Source organism: Crinia signifera, chromosome 7 (assembly GCF_055691185.1).
Source record: "Crinia signifera chromosome 7, ASM5569118v1, whole genome shotgun sequence".
Lineage (NCBI taxonomy): Eukaryota > Metazoa > Chordata > Amphibia > Anura > Myobatrachidae > Crinia > Crinia signifera.
Window position 1 is genome coordinate 143466476 of NC_139223.1, and position 18571 is coordinate 143485046.

Genomic DNA, 18571 nt, shown 5'->3' on the forward strand with positions numbered 1-18571 from the left:
AATTCTAAAAGTTCCTGTTTTTCTGCTTTAAACTCTAGGTACACATCCAAAATGTATTACTGAGTTGAAAGAAGTGGATTCTGGTGCATGGTTTTGAAACCGCAGTCAGAAAAAAAATCACATCCATATCAACATTTTTATCACCCCCGGGGCTGTTGTTTTGGTCAAAAAATGAAAATTATAAAAGTTCCTGTTTTTCTGCTTTAAACTCTAGGTACACATCCAAAATGTATTACTGAGTTGAAAGAAGTGGATTCTGGTGCATGGTTTTGAAACCGCAGTCAGAAAAAAAATCACATCCATATCAACATTTGTATTACCCCCGGGGCTGTCGTTTTGGTCAAAAAATGAAAATTCTAAAAGTTCCGGTTTTTCTGCTTTAAACTCTAGGTACACATCCAAAATGTATTACTGAGTTGAAAGAAGTGGATTCTGGTGCATGGTTTTGAAACCGCAGTCAGAAAAAAAATCACATCCATATCAACATTTTTATCACCCCCGGTGCTGTCGTTTTGGTCAAAAAATGAAAATTCTAAAAGTTCCGGTTTTTCTGCTTTAAACTCTAGGTACACATCCAAAATGTATTACTGAGTTGAAAGAAGTGGATTCTGGTGCATGGTTTTGAAACCGCAGCCAGAAAAAAAATCACATCCATATCAACATTTTTAACACCCCCGGGGCTGTCGTTTTGGTCAAAAAATGAAAATTCTAAAAGTTCCGGTTTTTCTGCTTTAAACTCTAGGTACACATCCAAAATGTATTACTGAGTTTAAATAAGTGGATTCTGGTGCATGGTTTTGAAACCGCAGTCAGAAAAAAAATCACATCCATATCAACATTTTTATCACCCCCGGTGCTGTCGTTTTGGTCAAAAAATGAAAATTCTAAAAGTTCCTGTTTTTCTGCTTTAAACTCTAGGTACACATCCAAAATGTATTACTGAGTTGAAAGAAGTGGATTCTGGTGCATGGTTTTGAAACCGCAGTCAGAAAAAAAATCACATCCATATCAACATTTTTATCACCCCCGGGGCTGTCATTTTGGTCAAAAAATGAAAATTCTAAAAGTTCCGGTTTTTCTGCTTTAAACTCTAGGTACACATCCAAAATGTATTACTGAGTTGAAAGAAGTGGATTCTGGTGCATGGTTTTGAAACCGCAGTCAGAAAAAAAATCACATCCATATCAACATTTTTATCACCCCCGGGACTGTTGTTTTGGTCAAAAAATGAAAATTCTAAAAGTTCCTGTTTTTCTGCTTTAAACTCTAGGTACACATCCAAAATGTATTACTGAGTTGAAAGAAGTGGATTCTGGTGCATGGTTTTGAAACCGCAGTCAGAAAAAAAATCACATCCATATCAACATTTTTATCACCCCCGGGGCTGTTGTTTTGGTCAAAAAAATGAAAATTCTAAAAGTTCCTGTTTTTCTGCTTTAAACTCTAGGTACACATCCAAAATGTATTACTGAGTTGAAAGAAGTGGATTCTGGTGCATGGTTTTGAAACCGCAGTCAGAAAAAAAATCACATCCATATCAACATTTTTATCACCCCCGGGGCTGTTGTTTTGGTCAAAAAATGAAAATTCTAAAAGTTCCTGTTTTTCTGCTTTAAACTCTAGGTACACATCCAAAATGTATTACTGAGTTGAAAGAAGTGGATTCTGGTGCATGGTTTTGAAACCGCAGTCAGAAAAAAAATCACATCCATATCAACATTTTTATCACCCCCGGGGCTGTTGTTTTGGTCAAAAAATGAAAATTCTAAAAGTTCCTGTTTTTCTGCTTTAAACTCTAGGTACACATCCAAAATGTATTACTGAGTTGAAAGAAGTGGATTCTGGTGCATGGTTTTGAAACCGCAGTCAGAAAAAAAATCACATCCATATCAACATTTTTATCACCCCCGGGGCTGTTGTTTTGGTCAAAAAATGAAAATTCTAAAAGTTCCTGTTTTTCTGCTTTAAACTCTAGGTACACATCCAAAATGTATTACTGAGTTGAAAGAAGTGGATTCTGGTGCATGGTTTTGAAACCGCAGTCAGAAAAAAAATCACATCCATATCAACATTTTTATCACCCCCGGGGCTGTTGTTTTGGTCAAAAAATGAAAATTCTAAAAGTTCCTGTTTTTCTGCTTTAAACTCTAGGTACACATCCAAAATGTATTACTGAGTTGAAAGAAGTGGATTCTGGTGCATGGTTTTAAAACCGCAGTCAGAAAAAAAATCACATCCATATCAACATTTTTATCACCCCCGGAGCTGTCGTTTTGGTCAAAAAATGAAAATTCTAAAAGTTCCGGTTTTTCTGCTTTAAACTCTAGGTACACATCCAAAATGTATTACTGAGTTGAAAGAAGTGGATTCTGGTGCATGGTTTTAAAACCGCAGTCAGAAAAAAAATCACATCCATATCAACATTTTTATCACCCCCGGGGCTGTCGTTTTGGTCAAAAAATGAAAATTCTAAAAGTTCCGGTTTTTCTGCTTTAAACTCTAGGTACACATCCAAAATGTATTACTGAGTTGAAAGAAGTGGATTCTGGTGCATGGTTTTGAAACCGCAGTCAGAAAAAAAATCACATCCATATCAACATTTTTATCACCCCCGGGGCTGTCATTTTGGTCAAAAAATGAAAATTCTAAAAGTTCCTGTTTTTCTGCTTTAAACTCTAGGTACACATCCAAAATGTATTACTGAGTTGAAAGAAGTGGATTCTGGTGCATGGTTTTGAAACCGCAGTCAGAAAAAAATCACATCCATATCAACATTTTTATCACCCCCGGGGCTGTCGTTTTGGTCAAAAAATGAAAATTCTAAAAGTTCCGGTTTTTCTGCTTTAAACTCTAGGTACACATCCAAAATGTATTACTGAGTTGAAAGAAGTGGATTCTGGTGCATGGTTTTGAAACCGCAGTCAGAAAAAAAATCACATCCATATCAACATTTTTATCACCCCCGGGGCTGTCATTTTGGTCAAAAAATGAAAATTCTAAAAGTTCTGGTTTTTCTGCTTTAAACTCTAGGTACACATCCAAAATGTATTACTGAGTTAAAAGAAAGGATTCTGGTGCATGGTTTTGAAACCGCAGTCAGAAAAAAAATCACATCCATATCAACATTTTTATCACCCCCGGGGCTGTCGATTTGGTCAAAAAATGAAAATTCTAAAAGTTCCTGTTTTTCTGCTTTAAACTCTAGGTACACATCCAAAATGTATTACTGAGTTGAAAGAAGTGGATTCTGGTGCATGGTTTTGAAACCGCAGTCAGAAAAAAAATCACATCCATATCAACATTTTTATCACCCCCGGGGCTGTCGTTTTGGTCAAAAAATGAAAATTCTAAAAGTTCCGGTTTTTCTGCTTTAAACTCTAAGTACACATCCAAAATGTATTACTGAGTTGAAAGAAGTGGATTCTGGTGCATGGTTTTGAAACCGCAGTCAGAAAAAAAATCACATCCATATCAACATTTTTATTACCCCCGGGGCTGTCGTTTTGGTCAAAAAATGAAAATTCTAAAAGTTCTGGTTTTTCTGCTTTAAACTCTAGGTACACATCCAAAATGTATTACTGAGTTGAAAGAAGTGGATTCTGGTGCATGGTTTTGAAACCGCAGCCAGAAAAAAAATCACATCCATATCAACATTTTTATCACCCCCGGGGCTGTCGTTTTGGTCAAAAAATGAAAATTCTAAAAGTTCCGGTTTTTCTGCTTTAAACTCTAGGTACACATCCAAAATGTATTACTGAGTTGAAAGAAGTGGATTCTGGTGCATGGTTTTGAAACCGCAGTCAGAAAAAAAATCACATCCATATCAACATTTTTATCACCCCCGGGGCTGTTGTTTTGGTCAAAAAATTAAAATTCTAAAAGTTCCTGTTTTTCTGCTTTAAACTCTAGGTACACATCCAAAATGTATTACTGAGTTGAAAGAAGTGGATTCTGGTGCATGGTTTTGAAACCGCAGTCAGAAAAAAAATCACATCCATATCAACATTTTTATCACCCCCGGGGCTGTTGTTTTGGTCAAAAAATGAAAATTCTAAAAGTTCCGGTTTTTCTGCTTTAAACTCTAGGTACACATCCAAAATGTATTACTGAGTTGAAAGAAGTGGATTCTGGTGCATGGTTTTGAAACCGCAGTCAGAAAAAAAATCACATCCATATCAACATTTTTATCACCCCCGGTGCTGTCGTTTTGGTCAAAAAATGAAAATTCTAAAAGTTCCGGTTTTTCTGCTTTAAACTCTAGGTACACATCCAAAATGTATTACTGAGTTGAAAGAAGTGGATTCTGGTGCATGGTTTTGAAACCGCAGCCAGAAAAAAAATCACATCCATATCAACATTTTTATCACCCCCGGGGCTGTCGTTTTGGTCAAAAAATGAAAATTCTAAAAGTTCCGGTTTTTCTGCTTTAAACTCTAGGTACACATCCAAAATGTATTACTGAGTTGAAAGAAGTGGATTCTGGTGCATGGTTTTGAAACCGCAGTCAGAAAAAAAATCACATCCATATCAACATTTTTATCACCTCCGGGGCTTTTGTTTTGGTCAAAAAATGAAAATTCTAAAAGTTCCTGTTTTTCTGCTTTAAACTCTAGGTACACATCCAAAATGTATTACTGAGTTGAAAGAAGTGGATTCTGGTGCATGGTTTTGAAACCGCAGTCAGAAAAAAAATCACATCCATATCAACATTTTTATCACCCCCGGGGCTGTCGTTTTGGTAAAAAAATGAAAATTCTAAAAGTTCCTGTTTTTCTGCTTTAAACTCTAGGTACACATCCAAAATGTATTACTGAGTTGAAATAAGTGGATTCTGGTGCATGGTTTTGAAACCGCAGTCAGAAAAAAAATCACATCCATATCAACATTTTTATCACCCCCGGTGCTGTCGTTTTATTCAAAAAATGAAAATTCTAAAAGTTCCTGTTTTTCTGCTTTAAACTCTAGGTACACATCCAAAATGTATTACTGAGTTGAAAGAAGTGGATTCTGGTGCATGGTTTTGAAACCGCAGTCAGAAAAAAATTCACATCCATATCAACATTTTTATCACCCCCGGGTCTGTCGTTTTGTTCAAAAAATGAAAATTCTAAAAGTTCCTGTTTTTCTGCTTTAAACTCTAGGTACACATCCAAAATGTATTACTGAGTTGAAAGAAGTGGATTCTGGTGCATGGTTTTGAAACCGCAGTCAGAAAAAAAATCACATCCATATCAACATTTTTATCACCCCCGGGGCTGTTGTTTTGGTCAAAAAATGAAAATTCTAAAAGTTCCTGTTTTTCTGCTTTAAACTCTAGGTACACATCCAAAATGTATTACTGAGTTGAAAGAAGTGGATTCTGGTGCATGGTTTTGAAACCGCAGTCAGAAAAAAAATCACATCCATATCAACATTTTTATCACCCCCGGGGCTGTTGTTTTGGTCAAAAAATGAAAATTCTAAAAGTTCCGGTTTTTCTGCTTTAAACTCTAGGTACACATCCAAAATGTATTACTGAGTTGAAAGAAGTGGATTCTGGTGCATGGTTTTGAAACCGCAGTCAGAAAAAAAATCACATCCATATCAACATTTTTATCACCCCCGGGGCTGTCATTTTGGTCAAAAAATGAAAATTCTAAAAGTTCCGGTTTTTCTGCTTTAAACTCTAGGTACACATCCAAAATGTATTACTGAGTTGAAAGAAGTGGATTCTGGTGCATGGTTTTGAAACCGCAGCCAGAAAAAAAATCACATCCATATCAACATTTTTATCACCCCCGGGGCTGTCGTTTTGGTCAAAAAATGAAAATTCTAAAAGTTCCGGTTTTTCTGCTTTAAACTCTAGGTACACATCCAAAATGTATTACTGAGTTGAAAGAAGTGGATTCTGGTGCATGGTTTTGAAACCGCAGTCAGAAAAAAAATCACATCCATATCAACATTTTTATCACCCCCGGGGCTGTTGTTTTGGTCAAAAAATTAAAATTCTAAAAGTTCCTGTTTTTCTGCTTTAAACTCTAGGTACACATCCAAAATGTATTACTGAGTTGAAAGAAGTGGATTCTGGTGCATGGTTTTGAAACCGCAGTCAGAAAAAAAATCACATCCATATCAACATTTTTATCACCCCCGGGGCTGTCGTTTTGGTCAAAAAATGAAAATTCTAAAAGTTCCGGTTTTTCTGCTTTAAACTCTAGGTACACATCCAAAATGTATTACTGAGTTGAAAGAAGTGGATTCTGGTGCATGGTTTTGAAACCGCAGTCAGAAAAAAAATCACATCCATATCAACATTTTTATCACCCCCGGGGCTGTTGTTTTGGTCAAAAAATGAAAATTCTAAAAGTTCCTGTTTTTCTGCTTTAAACTCTAGGTACACATCCAAAATGTATTACTGAGTTGAAAGAAGTGGATTCTGGTGCATGGTTTTGAAACCGCAGTCAGAAAAAAAATCACATCCATATCAACATTTTTATCACCCCCGGGGCTGTTGTTTTGGTCAAAAAATGAAAATTCTAAAAGTTCCTGTTTTTCTGCTTTAAACTCTAGGTACACATCCAAAATGTATTACTGAGTTGAAAGAAGTGGATTCTGGTGCATGGTTTTGAAACCGCAGTCAGAAAAAAAATCACATCCATATCAACATTTTTATCACCCCCGGGGCTGTCGATTTGGTCAAAAAATGAAAATTCTAAAAGTTCCTGTTTTTCTGCTTTAAACTCTAGGTACACATCCAAAATGTATTACTGAGTTGAAAGAAGTGGATTCTGGTGCATGGTTTTGAAACCGCAGTCAGAAAAAAAATCACATCCATATCAACATTTTTATCACCCCCGGGGCTGTCGTTTTGGTCAAAAAATGAAAATTCTAAAAGTTCCGGTTTTTCTGCTTTAAACTCTAGGTACACATCCAAAATGTATTACTGAGTTGAAAGAAGTGGATTCTGGTGCATGGTTTTGAAACCGCAGTCAGAAAAAAAATCACATCCATATCAACATTTTTATCACCCCCGGGGCTGTCATTTTGGTCAAAAAATGAAAATTCTAAAAGTTCCGGTTTTTCTGCTTTAAACTCTAGGTACACATCCAAAATGTATTACTGAGTTGAAAGAAGTGGATTCTGGTGCATGGTTTTGAAACCGCAGCCAGAAAAAAAATCACATCCATATCAACATTTTTATCACCCCCGGGGCTGTCGTTTTGGTCAAAAAATGAAAATTCTAAAAGTTCCGGTTTTTCTGCTTTAAACTCTAGGTACACATCCAAAATGTATTACTGAGTTGAAAGAAGTGGATTCTGGTGCATGGTTTTGAAACCGCAGTCAGAAAAAAAATCACATCCATATCAACATTTTTATCACCCCCGGGGCTGTTGTTTTGGTCAAAAAATTAAAATTCTAAAAGTTCCTGTTTTTCTGCTTTAAACTCTAGGTACACATCCAAAATGTATTACTGAGTTGAAAGAAGTGGATTCTGGTGCATGGTTTTGAAACCGCAGTCAGAAAAAAAATCACATCCATATCAACATTTTTATCACCCCCGGGGCTGTTGTTTTGGTCAAAAAATGAAAATTATAAAAGTTCCTGTTTTTCTGCTTTAAACTCTAGGTACACATCCAAAATGTATTACTGAGTTGAAAGAAGTGGATTCTGGTGCATGGTTTTGAAACCGCAGTCAGAAAAAAAATCACATCCATATCAACATTTGTATTACCCCCGGGGCTGTCGTTTTGGTAAAAAAATGAAAATTCTAAAAGTTCCTGTTTTTCTGCTTTAAACTCTAGGTACACATCCAAAATGTATTACTGAGTTGAAAGAAGTGGATTCTGGTGCATGGTTTTGAAACCGCAGTCAGAAAAAAAATCACATTCATATCAACATTTTTATCACCCCCGGGGCTGTCGTTTTGGTCAAAAAATGAAAATTCTAAAAGTTCCGGTTTTTCTGCTTTAAACTCTAGGTACACATCCAAAATGTATTACTGAGTTGAAAGAAGTGGATTCTGGTGCATGGTTTTGAAACCGCAGTCAGAAAAAAAATCACATCCATATCAACATTTTTATCACCCCCGGGGCTGTCATTTTGGTCAAAAAATGAAAATTCTAAAAGTTCCTGTTTTTCTGCTTTAAACTCTAGGTACACATCCAAAATGTATTACTGAGTTGAAAGAAGTGGATTCTGGTGCATGGTTTTGAAACCGCAGTCAGAAAAAAAATCACATCCATATCAACATTTTTATAACCCCCGGGGCTGTCGTTTTGGTCAAAAAATGAAAATTCTAAAAGTTCCTGTTTTTCTGCTTTAAACTCTAGGTACACATCCAAAATGTATTATTGAGTTGAAAGAAGTGGATTCTGGTGCATGGTTTTGAAACCGCAGTCAGAAAAAAAATCACATCCATATCAACATTTTTATCGTCCCCGGGGCTGTCGATTTGGTCAAAAAATGAAAATTCTAAAAGTTCCTGTTTTTCTGCTTTAAACTCTAGGTACACATCCAAAATGTATTACTGAGTTGAAAGAAGTGGATTCTGGTTCATGGTTTTGAAACCGCAGTCAGAAAAAAAATCACATCCATATCAACATTTTTATAAACCCCGGCCGGGGCTGTCGTTTTGGTCAAAAAATGAAAATTCTAAAAGTTCCTGTTTTTCTGCTTTAAACTCTAGGTACACATCCAAAATGTATTATTGAGTTGAAAGAAGTGGATTCTGGTGCATGGTTTTGAAACCGCAGTCAGAAAAAAAATCACATCCATATCAACATTTTTATCACTGTCGTTTTGGTCAAAAAATGAAAATTCTAAAAGTTCCGGTTTTTCTGCTTTAAACTCTAGGTACACATCCAAAATGTATTACTGAGTTGAAAGAAGTGGATTCTGGTGCATGGTTTTAAAACCGCAGTCAGAAAAAAAATCACATCCATATCAACATTTTTATCATCCCCGGAGCTGTCGTTTTGGTCAAAAAATGAAAATTCTAAAAGTTCCGGTTTTTCTGCTTTAAACTCTAGGTACACATCCAAAATGTATTACTGAGTTGAAAGAAGTGGATTCTGGTGCATGGTTTTGAAACCGCAGTCAGAAAAAAATTCACATCCATATCAACATTTTTATCACCCCCGGGTCTGTCGTTTTGTTCAAAAAATGAAAATTCTAAAAGTTCCTGTTTTTCTGCTTTAAACTCTAGGTACACATCCAAAATGTATTACTGAGTTGAAAGAAGTGGATTCTGGGGCATGGTTTTGAAACCGCAGTCAGAAAAAAAATCACATCCATATCAAAATTTTTATCACCCCCGGGGCTGTCGTTTTGGTCAAAAAATGAAAATTCTAAAAGTTCCTGTTTTTCTGCTTTAAACTCTAGGTACACATTCAAAATGTATTACTGAGTTGAAAGAAGTGGATTCTGGTGCATGGTTTTGAAACCGCAGTCAGAAAAAAAATCACATCCATATCAACATTTTTATCACCCCCGGGGCTGTCGTTTTGGTCAAAAAATGAAAATTCTAAAAGTTCCTGATTTTCTGCTTTAAACTCTAGGTACACATCCAAAATGTATTACTGAGTTGAAAGAAGTGGATTCTGGTGCATGGTTTTGAAACCGCAGTGAGAAAAAAAATCACATCCATATCAACATTTTTATCACCCCCGGGGCTGTCGTTTTGGTAAAAAAATGAAAATTCTAAAAGTTCCTGTTTTTCTGCTTTAAACTCTAGGTACACATCCAAAATGTATTACTGAGTTGAAAGAAGTGGATTCTGGTGCATGGTTTTGAAACCGCAGTCAGAAAAAAAATCACATTCATATCAACATTTTTATCACCCCCGGGGCTGTCGTTTTGGTCAAAAAATGAAAATTCTAAAAGTTCCGGTTTTTCTGCTTTAAACTCTAGGTACACATCCAAAATGTATTACTGAGTTGAAAGAAGTGGATTCTGGTGCATGGTTTTGAAACCGCAGTCAGAAAAAAAATCACATCCATATCAACATTTTTATCACCCCCGGGGCTGTCATTTTGGTCAAAAAATGAAAATTCTAAAAGTTCCTGTTTTTCTGCTTTAAACTCTAGGTACACATCCAAAATGTATTACTGAGTTGAAAGAAGTGGATTCTGGTGCATGGTTTTGAAACCGCAGTCAGAAAAAAAATCACATCCATATCAACATTTTTATAACCCCCGGGGCTGTCGTTTTGGTCAAAAAATGAAAATTCTAAAAGTTCCTGTTTTTCTGCTTTAAACTCTAGGTACACATCCAAAATGTATTATTGAGTTGAAAGAAGTGGATTCTGGTGCATGGTTTTGAAACCGCAGTCAGAAAAAAAATCACATCCATATCAACATTTTTATCGTCCCCGGGGCTGTCGATTTGGTCAAAAAATGAAAATTCTAAAAGTTCCTGTTTTTCTGCTTTAAACTCTAGGTACACATCCAAAATGTATTACTGAGTTGAAAGAAGTGGATTCTGGTTCATGGTTTTGAAACCGCAGTCAGAAAAAAAATCACATCCATATCAACATTTTTATAAACCCCGGCCGGGGCTGTCGTTTTGGTCAAAAAATGAAAATTCTAAAAGTTCCTGTTTTTCTGCTTTAAACTCTAGGTACACATCCAAAATGTATTATTGAGTTGAAAGAAGTGGATTCTGGTGCATGGTTTTGAAACCGCAGTCAGAAAAAAAATCACATCCATATCAACATTTTTATCACTGTCGTTTTGGTCAAAAAATGAAAATTCTAAAAGTTCCGGTTTTTCTGCTTTAAACTCTAGGTACACATCCAAAATGTATTACTGAGTTGAAAGAAGTGGATTCTGGTGCATGGTTTTAAAACCGCAGTCAGAAAAAAAATCACATCCATATCAACATTTTTATCATCCCCGGAGCTGTCGTTTTGGTCAAAAAATGAAAATTCTAAAAGTTCCGGTTTTTCTGCTTTAAACTCTAGGTACACATCCAAAATGTATTACTGAGTTGAAAGAAGTGGATTCTGGTGCATGGTTTTGAAACCGCAGTCAGAAAAAAAATCACATCCATATCAACATTTTTAACACCCCCCGGGGCTGTCGTTTTGGTCAAAAAATGAAAATTCTAAAAGTTCCGGTTTTTCTGCTTTAAACTCTAGGTACACATCCAAAATGTATTACTGAGTTGAAAGAAGTGGATTCTGGTGCATGGTTTTGAAACCGCAGCCAGAAAAAAAATCACATCCATATCAACATTTTTATCACCCCCGGGGCTGTCGTTTTGGTCAAAAAATGAAAATTCTAAAAGTTCCGGTTTTTCTGCTTTAAACTCTAGGTACACATCCAAAATGTATTACTGAGTTGAAAGAAGTGGATTCTGGTGCATGGTTTTGAAACCGCAGTCAGAAAAAAAATCACATCCATATCAACATTTTTATCACCCCCGGGGCTGTTGTTTTGGTCAAAAAATGAAAATTCTAAAAGTTCCTGTTTTTCTGCTTTAAACTCTAGGTACACATCCAAAATGTATTACTGAGTTGAAAGAAGTGGATTCTGGTGCATGGTTTTGAAACCGCAGTCAGAAAAAAAATCACATCCATATCAACATTTTTATCACCCCCGGGGCTGTTGTTTTGGTCAAAAAATGAAAATTCTAAAAGTTCCTGTTTTTCTGCTTTAAACTCTAGGTACACATCCAAAATGTATTACTGAGTTGAAAGAAGTGGATTCTGGTGCATGGTTTTGAAACCGCAGTCAGAAAAAAAATCACATCCATATCAACATTTTTATCACCCCCGGGGCTGTCGATTTGGTCAAAAAATGAAAATTCTAAAAGTTCCTGTTTTTCTGCTTTAAACTCTAGGTACACATCCAAAATGTATTACTGAGTTGAAAGAAGTGGATTCTGGTGCATGGTTTTGAAACCGCAGTCAGAAAAAAAATCACATCCATATCAACATTTTTATCACCCCCGGGGCTGTCGTTTTGGTCAAAAAATGAAAATTCTAAAAGTTCCGGTTTTTCTGCTTTAAACTCTAGGTACACATCCAAAATGTATTACTGAGTTGAAAGAAGTGGATTCTGGTGCATGGTTTTGAAACCGCAGTCAGAAAAAAAATCACATCCATATCAACATTTTTATCACCCCCGGGGCTGTCATTTTGGTCAAAAAATGAAAATTCTAAAAGTTCCGGTTTTTCTGCTTTAAACTCTAGGTACACATCCAAAATGTATTACTGAGTTGAAAGAAGTGGATTCTGGTGCATGGTTTTGAAACCGCAGCCAGAAAAAAAATCACATCCATATCAACATTTTTATCACCCCCGGGGCTGTCGTTTTGGTCAAAATATGAAAATTCTAAAAGTTCCGGTTTTTCTGCTTTAAACTCTAGGTACACATCCAAAATGTATTACTGAGTTGAAAGAAGTGGATTCTGGTGCATGGTTTTGAAACCGCAGTCAGAAAAAAAATCACATCCATATCAACATTTTTATCACCCCCGGGGCTGTTGTTTTGGTCAAAAAATTAAAATTCTAAAAGTTCCTGTTTTTCTGCTTTAAACTCTAGGTACACATCCAAAATGTATTACTGAGTTGAAAGAAGTGGATTCTGGTGCATGGTTTTGAAACCGCAGTCAGAAAAAAAATCACATCCATATCAACATTTTTATCACCCCCGGGGCTGTCGTTTTGGTCAAAAAATGAAAATTCTAAAAGTTCCGGTTTTTCTGCTTTAAACTCTAGGTACACATCCAAAATGTATTACTGAGTTGAAAGAAGTGGATTCTGGTGCATGGTTTTGAAACCGCAGTCAGAAAAAAAATCACATCCATATCAACATTTTTATCACCCCCGGGGCTGTTGTTTTGGTCAAAAAATGAAAATTCTAAAAGTTCCTGTTTTTCTGCTTTAAACTCTAGGTACACATCCAAAATGTATTACTGAGTTGAAAGAAGTGGATTCTGGTGCATGGTTTTGAAACCGCAGTCAGAAAAAAAATCACATCCATATCAACATTTTTATCACCCACGGGGCTGTTGTTTTGGTCAAAAAATGAAAATTCTAAAAGTTCCTGTTTTTCTGCTTTAAACTCTAGGTACACATCCAAAATGTATTACTGAGTTGAAAGAAGTGGATTCTGGTGCATGGTTTTGAAACCGCAGTCAGAAAAAAAATCACATCCATATCAACATTTTTATCACCCCCGGGGCTGTTGTTTTGGTCAAAAAATGAAAATTCTAAAAGTTCCTGTTTTTCTGCTTTAAACTCTAGGTACACATCCAAAATGTATTACTGAGTTGAAAGAAGTGGATTCTGGTGCATGGTTTTGAATCCGCAGTCAGAAAAAAAATCACATCCATATCAACATTTTTATCACCCCCGGGGCTGTTGTTTTGGTCAAAAAATGAAAATTCTAAAAGTTCCTGTTTTTCTGCTTTAAACTCTAGGTACACATCCAAAATGTATTACTGAGTTGAAAGAAGTGGATTCTGGTGCATGGTTTTGAAACCGCAGTCAGAAAAAAAATCACATCCATATCAACATTTTTATCACCCACGGGGCTGTTGTTTTGGTCAAAAAATGAAAATTCTAAAAGTTCCTGTTTTTCTGCTTTAAACTCTAGGTACACATCCAAAATGTATTACTGAGTTGAAAGAAGTGGATTCTGGTGCATGGTTTTGAAACCGCAGTCAGAAAAAAAATCACATCAATATCAACATTTTTATCACCCCCGGGGCTGTCGTTTTGGTCAAAAAATGAAAATTCTAAAAGTTCCTGTTTTTCTGCTTTAAACTCTAGGTACACATCCAAAATGTATTACTGAGTTGAAAGAAGTGGATTCTGGTGCATGGTTTTGAAACCGCAGTCAGAAAAAAAATCACATCCATATCAACATTTTTATCACCCCCGGGGCTGTCGTTTTGGTAAAAAAATGAAAATTCTAAAAGTTCCGGTTTTTCTGCTTTAAACTCTAGGTACACATCCAAAATGTATTACTGAGTTGAAAGAAGTGGATTCTGGTGCATGGTTTTGAAACCGCAGTCAGAAAAAAATTCACATCCATATCAACATTTTTATCATCCCCGGGTCTGTCGTTTTGTTCAAAAAATGAAAATTCTAAAAGTTCCTGTTTTTCTGCTTTAAACTCTAGGTACACATCCAAAATGTATTACTGAGTTGAAAGAAGTGGATTCTGGTGCATGGTTTTGAAACCGCAGTCAGAAAAAAAATCACATCCATATCAACATTTTTATCACCCCCGGGGCTGTCGTTTTGGTCAAAAAATGAAAATTCTAAAAGTTCCTGTTTTTCTGCTTTAAACTCTAGGTACACATCCAAAATGTATTACTGAGTTGAAAGAAGTGGATTCTGGTGCATGGTTTTGAAACCGCAGTCAGAAAAAAATTCACATCCATATCAACATTTTTATTACCCCCGGGTCTGTCGTTTTGTTCAAAAAATGAAAATTCTAAAAGTTCCTGTTTTTCTGCTTTAAACTCTAGGTACACATCCAAAATGTATTACTGAGTTGAATGAAGTGGATTCTGGTGCATGGTTTTGAAACCGCAGTCAGAAAAAAAATCACATCCATATCAACATTTTTATCACCCCCGGGGCTGTCCTTTTGGTCAAAAAATGAAAATTCTAAAAGTTCCGGTTTTTCTGCTTTAAACTCTAGGTACACATCCAAAATGTATTACTGAGTTGAAAGAAGTGGATTCTGGTGCATGGTTTTGAAACCGCAGTCAGAAAAAAAATCACATTCATATCAACATTTTTATCACCCTATTTAAGCTGTCGTTTTGGTAAAAAAATGAAAATTCTAAAAGTTCCTGTTTTTCTGCTTTAAACTCTAGGTACACATCCAAAATGTATTACTGAGTTGAAAGAAGTGGATTCTGGTGCATGGTTTTGAAACCGCAGTCAGAAAAAAAATCACATCCATATCAACATTTTTATCACCCCCGGGGCTATCGTTTTGGTCAAAAAATGAAAATTCTAAAAGTTCCGGTTTTTCTGCTTTAAACTCTAGGTACACATCCAAAATGTATTACTGAGTTGAAAGAAGTGGATTCTGGTGCATGGTTTTGAAACCGCAGTCAGAAAAAAAATCACATCCATATCAACATTTTTTCACCCCCGGGGCTGTCGTTTTGGTCAAAAAATGAAAATTCTAAAAGTTCCTGTTTTTTTGCTTTAAACTCTAGGTACACATCCAAAATGTATTACTGAGTTGAAAGAAGTGGATTCTGGTTCATGGTTTTGAAACCGCAGTCAGAAAAAAAATCACATCCATATCAACATTTTTATAAACCCCGGCCGGGGCTGTCGTTTTGGTCAAAAAATGAAAATTCTAAAAGTTCCTGTTTTTCTGCTTTAAACTCTAGGTACACATCCAAAATGTATTATTGAGTTGAAAGAAGTGGATTCTGGTGCATGGTTTTGAAACCGCAGTCAGAAAAAAAATCACATCCATATCAACATTTTTATCACCCCCGGGGCTGTCGATTTGGTGAAAAAATGAAAATTCTAAAAGTTCCTGTTTTTCTGCTTTAAACTCTAGGTACACATCCAAAATGTATTACTGAGTTGAAAGAAGTGGATTCTGGTGCATGGTTTTGAAACCGCAGTCAGAAAAAAAATCACATCCATATCAACATTTTTATCACCCCCGGGGCTGTCGTTTTGGTCAAAAAATGAAAATTCTAAAAGTTCCGGTTTTTCTGCTTTGAACTCTAGGTACACATCCAAAATGTATTACTGAGTTGAAAGAAGTGGATTCTGGTGCATGGTTTTGAAACCGCAGTCAGAAAAAAAATCACATCCATATCAACATTTTTATCACCCCCGGGGCTGTCATTTTGGTCAAAAAATGAAAATTCTAAAAGTTCCTGTTTTTCTGCTTTAAACTCTAGGTACACATCCAAAAGGTATTACTGAGTTGAAAGAAGTGGATTCTGGTGCATGGTTTTGAAACCGCAGTCAGAAAAAAAATCACATTCATATCAACATTTTTATCACCCTATTTAAGCTGTCGTTTTGGTCAAAAAATGAAAATTCTAAAAGTTCCTGTTTTTCTGCTTTAAACTCTAGGTACACATCCAAAATGTATTACTGAGTTGAAAGAAGTGGATTCTGGTGCATGGTTTTGAAACCGCAGTCAGAAAAAAATTCACATCCATATCAACATTTTTATCACCCCCGGGTCTGTCGTTTTGTTCAAAAAATGAAAATTCTAAAAGTTCCTGTTTTTCTGCTTTAAACTCTAGGTACACATCCAAAATGTATTACTGAGTTGAAAGAAGTGGATTCTGGTGCATGGTTTTGAAACCGCAGTCAGAAAAAAAATCACATCCATATCAAAATTTTTATCACCCCCGGGGCTGTCGTTTTGGTCAAAAAATGAAAATTCTAAAAGTTCCTGTTTTTCTGCTTTAAACTCTAGGTACACATCCAAAATGTATTACTGAGTTGAAAGAAGTGGATTCTGGTGCATGGTTTTGAAACCGCAGTCAGAAAAAAAATCACATCCATATCAACATTTTTATAACCCCCGGGGCTGTCGTTTTGGTCAAAAAATGAAAATTCTAAAAGTTCCTGATTTTCTGCTTTAAACTCTAGGTACACATCCAAAATGTATTACTGAGTTGAAAGAAGTGGATTCTGGTGCATGGTTTTGAAACCGCAGTCAGAAAAAAAATCACATCCATATCAACATTTTTTATCACCCCCGGGGCTGTCGTTTTGGTCAAAAAATGAAAATTCTAAAAGTTCCTGTTTTTCTGCTTTAAACTCTAGGTACACATCCAAAATGTATTACTGAGTTGAAAGAAGTGGATTCTGGTGCATGGTTTTGAAACCGCAGTCAGAAAAAAAATCACATCCATATCAACATTTTTATCACCCCCGGGGCTGTCGTTTTGGTCAAAAAATGAAAATTCTAAAAGTTCCTGTTTTTCTGCTTTAAACTCTAGGTACACATCCAAAATGTATTACTGAGTTGAAAGAAGTGGATTCTGGTGCATGGTTTTGAAACCGCAGTCAGAAAAAAAATCACATCCATATCAACATTTTTATAAACCCCGGCCGGGGCTGTCGTTTTGGTCAAAAAATGAAAATTCTAAAAGTTCCTATTTTTCTGCTTTAAACTCTAGGTACACATCCAAAATGTATTATTGAGTTGAAAGAAGTGGATTCTGGTGCATGGTTTTGAAACCGCAGTCAGAAAAAAAATCACATCCATATCAACATTTTTATCACCCCCGGGGCTGTCGATTTGGTCAAAAAATGAAAATTCTAAAAGTTCCTGTTTTTCTGCTTTAAACTCTAGGTACACATCCAAAATGTATTACTGAGTTGAAAGAAGTGGATTCTGGTGCATGGTTTTGAAACCGCAGTCAGAAAAAAAATCACATCCATATCAACATTTTTATCACCCCCGGGGCTGTCGTTTTGGTCAAAAAATGAAAATTCTAAAAGTTCCGGTTTTTCTGCTTTAAACTCTAGGTACACATCCAAAATGTATTACTGAGTTGAAAGAAGTGGATTCTGGTGCATGGTTTTGAAACCGCAGTCAGAAAAAAAATCACATCCATATCAACATTTTTATCACCCCCGGGGCTGTCATTTTGGTCAAAAAATGAAAATTCTAAAAGTTCCCTTTTTTTCTGCTTTAAACTCTAGGTACACATCCAAAAGGTATTACTGAGTTGAAAGAAGAGGATTCTGGTGCATGGTTTTGAAACCGCAGTCAGAAAAAAAATCACATTCATATCAACATTTTTATCACCCTATTTAAGCTGTCGTTTTGGTCAAAAAATGAAAATTCTAAAAGTTCCTGTTTTTCTGCTTTAAACTCTAGGTACACATCCAAAATGTATTACTGAGTTGAAAGAAGTGGATTCTGGTGCATGGTTTTGAAACCGCAGTCAGAAAAAAATTCACATCCATATCAACATTTTTATCACCCCCGGGTCTGTCGTTTTGTTCAAAAAATGAAAATTCTAAAAGTTCCTGTTTTTCTGCTTTAAACTCTAGGTACACATCCAAAATGTATTACTGAGTTGAAAGAAGTGGATTCTGGTGCATGGTTTTGAAACCGCAGTCAGAAAAAAAATCACATCCATATCAACATTTTTATCACCCCCGGGGCTGTCGTTTTGGTCAAAAAATGAAAATTCTAAAAGTTCCTGTTTTTCTGCTTTAAACTCTAGGTACACATCCAAAATGTATTACTGAGTTGAAAGAAGTGGATTCTGGTGCATGGTTTTGAAACCGCAGTCAGAAAAAAAATCACATCCATATCAACATTTTTATAAACCCCGGCCGGGGCTGTCGTTTTGGTCAAAAAATGAAAATTCTAAAAGTTCCTGTTTTTCTGCTTTAAACTCTAGGTACACATCCAAAATGTATTATTGAGTTGAAAGAAGTGGATTCTGGTGCATGGTTTTGAAACCGCAGTCAGAAAAAAAATCACATCCATATCAACATTTTTATCACCCCCGGGGCTGTCGATTTGGTCAAAAAATGAAAATTCTAAAAGTTCCTGTTTTTCTGCTTTAAACTCTAGGTACACATCCAAAATGTATTACTGAGTTGAAAGAAGTGGATTCT